Raw genomic sequence first — 6,478 nt, forward strand, 5'->3', positions numbered from 1 at the left:
GCTGAGATCTGAGGATTGCAGTTTGATGCCAGCCCCAGCAGGAAAAATCTTATCTCCAATTAAACACCAGAAAACTAGAAGTGGAATTGTGGCTCAGAATGGTAGAGCACTAGCCTTGAGCAAAAGAGTTCAGAGACAATATCTGGGCCCTGTGTTCAAGCCCCACTATAGACCAAAAAAAAGGAAAAGAAAAGAAGAAAGGAAGAAAAAAGGAAAGAAGGAAGGAAGAAAGGAAGAAAAAAAGAAAGAAGGAAGGAAAGATGGAAGGAAGGAAAGAAGGAAGGAAGGGAGGGAGGGAGGGAGGGAGGAAGAGAATTTTTAAAAAACATGAGAAAGTAAGTTCTCCCTTAGAACAGAATGCCAACTAACACATGTAAAAGAGTGATGACAATAATCATCTTTGACAGCTTTCACAGAGATAGATGGCTGACTGGCAGACTCATAATGAAAGGTAAGTCTGTAGGTAGAGGTTTAGGGAGAATAAACCATCAACACACCCTTAGAATACTTCTCTACCAACACCAATATGTCTCCAAGGAAAACAAATAGTAGATTTAAAGGGTGAATAGCTGATAGACATGAATATAATTTGGAAATCAAGGGCAATATTTCAGCTGTAGGATTTAAGGGAGAGAACAAGGCCTTGTCTTCAGGCTTCATTTAGAAAGCAAGTACACTGCAGTTGTTGACTCTTCATATTGGCTTGGAAAGTCATTGGGTAGCTAGTAAGCTTGTGGAGGGGCTAATGTACACCCCAGTAACCCTATCAGTTGTTAAGCTATCCCTGGATAATGTCACCTATATGCAGCAGCCAGGGCTAGCAAATCCTCCAGCCTTTAGTTCCCCTGGACCTTAGGCTGGACATTCTACTAGTTGATGAGTAATTAGATAAGAGAGGCTGATTAAGCATGTTAGAAAAGGGTGATGCAGGTCGCTTTCTGGAGCAACATGAAGTCTGGCCCAGCCTGAGAAGGTGAATGATTCACATTTGAGGAAGGGAGACAAGGTTCATGGGAGTGAGGTAATGTCACAGGGGTCAAGTCGATAGCCAGGACAGGAGATTGGGGGTCAGGTGAGACAGAGGTCAAATCAGGAGGGGAAGAGGGAAGAAGAAAGAGACTAAATGAAATAATCAGATGCTCTGGAAGAATGCTAAGTCCCAGTATTGTTTTGCAGGCTGAACCTTGGAGACCCAAGTTCACAGGAAGGAATGGAGGAGTGTGCTTCCTTACGTACGTGTTGGAAGTGGAGTTGGCTCTGTGGATGTTTGTCTATGGAGGACAGAAGTCAGAGACAGCGTAGGTAATTCAAGGAGTGTTTGAGGCTGCTCTGGATCTTTCCTCACATAACATTTGTTCATCTCAGTCAAATTAATCTTCTTCACATATTCCCCATAGAGGTTTCCCAACTTCCTGGTTACAATCTCTTCCTTGAAGTCTAGTATAACCACAAAGGAAAGGAGAGAGGAATGAGTGAGGATGGACTGTGGAAATGCCTTCTTGGTACACAAGCTACCACATGGACATCTTGCCACCCCTTGCTCAGAGAGTCTGCCTAGCTGACCAGAATCAGGATGCCCTTTCCCAAAAATTCCAACATCTCTTGGTCCTGCACAGGGACAAAGTTTCTCCATGTAGATGACTTCACGGGATCTAATAACCCATGCAGGTGTGATAGCACATACCTAAAATCCCAACACTTGGGAGGCTGAGATAGGAGAATTGTTCCATTCAAAGCCACTATCAGTTACATAGTGAGCTCAAGGCTAGCCCAGATTCTATAGCAAAATCTTGTCTCAAAATACACACAACAAATAAAAAGAAGATAAAAATTTTAAGGTAAGTACATAAAAATACCAAAAATAAATAAACAAAAAGAAGACAAGATGGAGAAAGAACAAATTCATGTAAGTACTATCTCCATTGCATAAATGACAAAACTGATTCAAGAATCACAAGTCATATATTTATGGTCAAAAGAGCTTGCAAGAGTGCAGCTGTGGTTAGAATCCATATTCCTGGGCTCTGTATGCCTCTAAATGCTAGCCCTTCATGTGTAAAAGCACAAACTCTCAGTGCTTATGGCCAGCCCATCATGGAGTCCCAGGAAACCCCTCCACCTACACAGGAGGTCGAAGATAAAGGTTACTAAGGATCTTCAATCCAGAGCAGAAGAGGCTCAGTACTTGATGGAGCAATGGTGGCAAGAGGAGCCAAAGACTCTTGGCCCAAAAAGAGAACACCACATTTAAGTATATCTAGCATCTCTATGTCACCTGTGGCTTGAGCATCTACCCCTTACTAGAACAATATACATTTGTACCCAGGTTTACATAAACATCCAGGAGGAAATAAGGATAACCACCATGTCAGTACTTCCTGCATTTCAGAGACCTTTCTTTTTCTTTCAATCTTGAGTGATGGATATAACCTTCATTTACACAGATGAGGAAATGAAGGTTTACAGAGGTGCAGCAATGTTCCCAAGCTCACAATGATGTCTGGAACAAAGGCTAATGTAACTGCTAAGCCTGGCTCTTCCCTTTACCCTACATTAATAATGCCCTGTGCTCGGTTTCAACCATTTAGAAGCTTGCAATCAGACTTAACCACTCTGTTGGGTATAATCACAGGCCAGATAGCATTTGAACTAATGCACACACTTCAAGGAGAGTGGCTAATGGGTAATTTGAGTTATAGAAATTCCCGCTTGAGTTATAGTGATTTCCCTTGTTCCAGCCCAAACAAAGAAGAGGTTGGCTTAAGATATGGTGGATTCCTGCTCCCTTGCAGGGAGTATCAAGAAGATAAGCAACCAGCCTAAGGCATGTGTGGTTCAACTGATTGAGAATGCTGTTTGGCTACAACACTGTGTGTGCATTTGTCTTTCTCTGCCTGGATACTAATGTACTGTAGCATTTCAAATAAGTTCTGATGAACATACACAAAAATACTCACATATTTTAATGTCTTGAATTTTTATTCATGGAAAACATGCAGACCTGTTCCATAAGCCACCCCATAACACAGCCACAAACCCAAAATAGATCTGATTTGGCATAGAGTCTTTGGGAAGGGGAGTGGGGGGGGGTACTAAGTTTGGAACTGAAGGCCTTGTGCTGGCTAGGCAAGTGCTCTACCACTTGAGCCAGCTCTTTGTACTTCAGTTATTTTTCTGATAAGGTCTGACTCTTGCACAAGCGGACCTCAAGTCTTGATCTTCCTGTCTATGCTGCCCATGGAAGTGGGGGTACAGGTACACCCCCATGCCTGGGTTGTTTGAGATAAGCTAACATTTGTCCAGGCTGGCCTTCAGCTGTAACCTTCCAAATCTCCACCTTCAGGCTGGGGTGTGGCTCCAGAAGCAAAACCAGCCTAACAAGCACAAGGCCTTGAGTTCAAACTCTAATACAGAACACAGATCATCAATCTCCACCTACTGAGTAGCAATGATTCACAATTGCGTAGTAGATAAATGTATTGGCTACATTTATAAAAGAGGAGTGATTTGTAACTAAACCAAAATTCCCAACGTTTTGAATTTAAAAGACAAAGGAGAAATGTTAAACATTGCCCAAATGATCCATTTCACTAGTTATATGTCAGTAATAATCAGATGGCTAGGTGGCTGGGTCCACACAGTCTCTCTCAAGAGAGTGTGCTTATCTCCAGTACTCCAGAACTCACTGGCAGGGTTGGCTTGCTGGACTTTTTAGAATGGCAATTCTGAAAAGTTTGTTTCTTTGAAAAGGCATGATGTTAACAGAGCCAAGGTTGTTGTTTCTAACTGTAACACTTCTGGATAAAACAGAGAGAGAGAGACAGACAGACAGACAGACAGACACACAGAAGCACAGACACACAGACAGAAACACAGACAGAAACAGAGTGTCAGAGATGGAGAGACAGAGAGACAAAAAGAGAAGCTCTACTTCATTGGATTCAGACCAGCACATAAAGTTGGATCCAATATCTCATAAAAAGTAGGGTTAGTAGCAAATGAACTACTAATAGTTCATAGGGAAAAGCCAAAATTCTTAGCTGTACAAACATTCATGCATTAACAAAATGGCATGTGTGCACAAAATATGGTATGTCTGTGTCTGAAGTTAATTTTGTTTTATAAGATATAAGGGGGGAATTTGTTAGGAAATGGAAAGACTTGGGAAAATATATACTAAGTGAAGTAAGCCAGGCCTAAAGAAACATAGGTCCTATGGTTTCCCTTATTTGCAATAACTAGTATATGTCTGGGACAAGCAGAAAAGGTCAAAAGCTATGTACATATGACCAGATAAGATGATGTTAAGATAGGAACACAAGTGTTTTTTTCCTTGCTTGCTATTGTATTTATAAGGTGCCATGTGATTTTTTTTGTTGCTTTGTACATTCCTCCCCCATAGTATAACCCCTGTTTTCACTGTATTTGATGACAGTATAATTTGGGGAGGGGAAGGGAAAAAACAAAATGTTTAAATAAGGATACAGGTTGACTCATTGTAGCAATGAGATGTACAAGACACTGTTGAACATCGAACTTTACAATTTAGGGGGGCAGGAGTGTAGTTGTGGAGATGGGAGGGAAGGGATGGTAGGGGAAAAACAAAGGAAGAGGCCACAATGCTTGATAAGAAATGTACTCATTACCTTGGTCATGTAACTGTAACCCCTCTGTACAGTATTTTCACAATAAAAACATAAAAAAATACAAGGGGGAGCTCTGAAAAGTTCAATGGCCTTTTACTTTATAAAGTGATCCGTTAATGAGGAGAGAGAAAAATAGTTATAGTGACAATACCAATTATAGGAAGCCAAGGTGCTAGTGGCTCATGCTACTCAGGAGGCCGAAGATCCGAGGATCACAGTTTGAAGCCAACCTGGGCAGAAAAAGCCAGAACTGGAGTTGTGGTTCAAGTGGTCGAGGAAAAAAAAAAAAGCCAAAGCAGCCCCAGTACTAACACAAAAAAACAAATTATGGGGAAAACGATTAGTGAAAATTAGTAAGTTTCAAAAAAAAAATGGACCCACAAGTGTTTTTGAGGGCACTTTTAATGATCACCTAAATAGACTAAATTGTGTCCAATAATCACAGCCACTCCTCAAATTACATGCTTGAGAAACTTCTAAGCCATTTGGCCTGTACACTTTCTGAAGAAAGCAATAAAGTAACACTGCTAGAAAACAAAGCACTTTTTGTCCGGCCCAGGAGGGGTGGGAGGGTCGCTGCGGACTCTCACTTACACATCCTGAGCAGCCCAGATAAGCGCTGCAAAACCGTTAAGAATGACTCCTGCGAAGCCTGACACGCATGCCAGTGCAGGGCTGGAGCGTCCCTCAATCTGCACACCCCTGCCCCGAGTGTAATCAGAAGCTGAAGAACGTTATCTCCGGGACTCCGGGGGAGAACCAGATTCCACTCCGGGGGAAGCCGCACCTGCGCGGGGCTGCGCAGCCCTGGGGAAGGGGGGGCGGCCCTCTGCGCGCCCCGGTCCCCCTAGCCCACCAGCCCCGCACAGCCTCCGCCCCCAGCGCGCATCTCCAGGACTGGTCGCTCCTAAGAATAACCAAGTGGGCAAGGACCAGATGGCCCCCCCGGGGGGGGCACTGGCCTGGAAAGTTCTGCCGCGGCAAGTTTGGACTGGATTGGGGGCCCAGCTGCGAGCCAAGCAACCCCGAGAAGCTGGGATCCGCGGCGATCCCAGTGCCTGGAGTCACCCCGCGCGCGCCGGCCGGCCGGCTGCTCCGGGAGCCCCCTTTCCCGCCCCGCACCTCACTCACCGCACGCGCTCGCCTGGGAGCCGGGGCCCCTGCGGCTGCCGCATGCCCTCGGGACCGAGCGCGACGGGGCAACCCAGCACCTGGCTCCCCGCCGGGCGCCCGGGAACAGCGCAGGACGCGGCCGGGCGCCTCCTCTCCCCAGAGGCCGCTGCGACGCGCCCGGAACCCGGGGAAACTTCAGCGGAGCGAGGGGAGGGAATGAAGGGGGCCGCGGCCCCGCCCGGTCCCGCCCTGCTCGGCGCTCCGCGTGTTCCCACGACAGAGCGCCCCCCACTGGCCAGCCCGGGGAGCAGCTCTCTGCCGAGGTGCTGCGGCTTGGGACCTGAACCCCCAGGATGGTGGCGGGCCCCCAGGGGAGGAGGGCTCCCACTGCAGGGCCCCCCACCGGCCTGTACCTCAGCAGGCTCCCGATGGAGGTGCAATCCCTCTGGCACCTCTCTGCTCTGAAAGGTGGGGTGGGGAAGGGACTTGGGAGAAACGCAGGCCACACCCACTACCCACCTGTGGGAGTCCGGCTCCCTGCCAGGCCAAGCCTGATACTGGGAAACTGGAACCCCAAAGCTACCCGAGGGGGCTGGCAGCTCCCAGAGGTCAAAAATGTTCGCGTCTGTCTGGCCTGGGGCCTAGCTTACGCACCTTTTCATTACAACAGGGAAGGAAATGCATTGAAGTGTCTTGTAAGGGATTTCTTGGTAAATAGT

General features: G+C 46.5%; 1 protein-coding gene across 3 annotated transcripts in view; it reads right to left on the reverse strand.

Annotated features, from left to right (window-relative positions):
* Lpar3 (lysophosphatidic acid receptor 3) overlaps positions 1 to 5,926 on the reverse strand; it is a 66,413-nt gene extending 60,487 nt beyond the window's left edge. For all 3 annotated transcript variants that reach the window (XM_013018193.1, XM_013018192.1, XM_013018194.1), the window contains exon 1: positions 5,778 to 5,926. The gene's annotated coding sequence lies outside the window, so the exon portion shown is untranslated. The remainder of the gene's footprint in view (positions 1 to 5,777) is intronic.
* Positions 5,927 to 6,478: the final 552 nt, after the last annotated feature.

This window comes from Dipodomys ordii, unplaced genomic scaffold, assembly GCF_000151885.1.
Source record: "Dipodomys ordii isolate 6190 unplaced genomic scaffold, Dord_2.0 Scaffold39, whole genome shotgun sequence".
Taxonomy (NCBI): Eukaryota; Metazoa; Chordata; class Mammalia; order Rodentia; family Heteromyidae; genus Dipodomys; species Dipodomys ordii.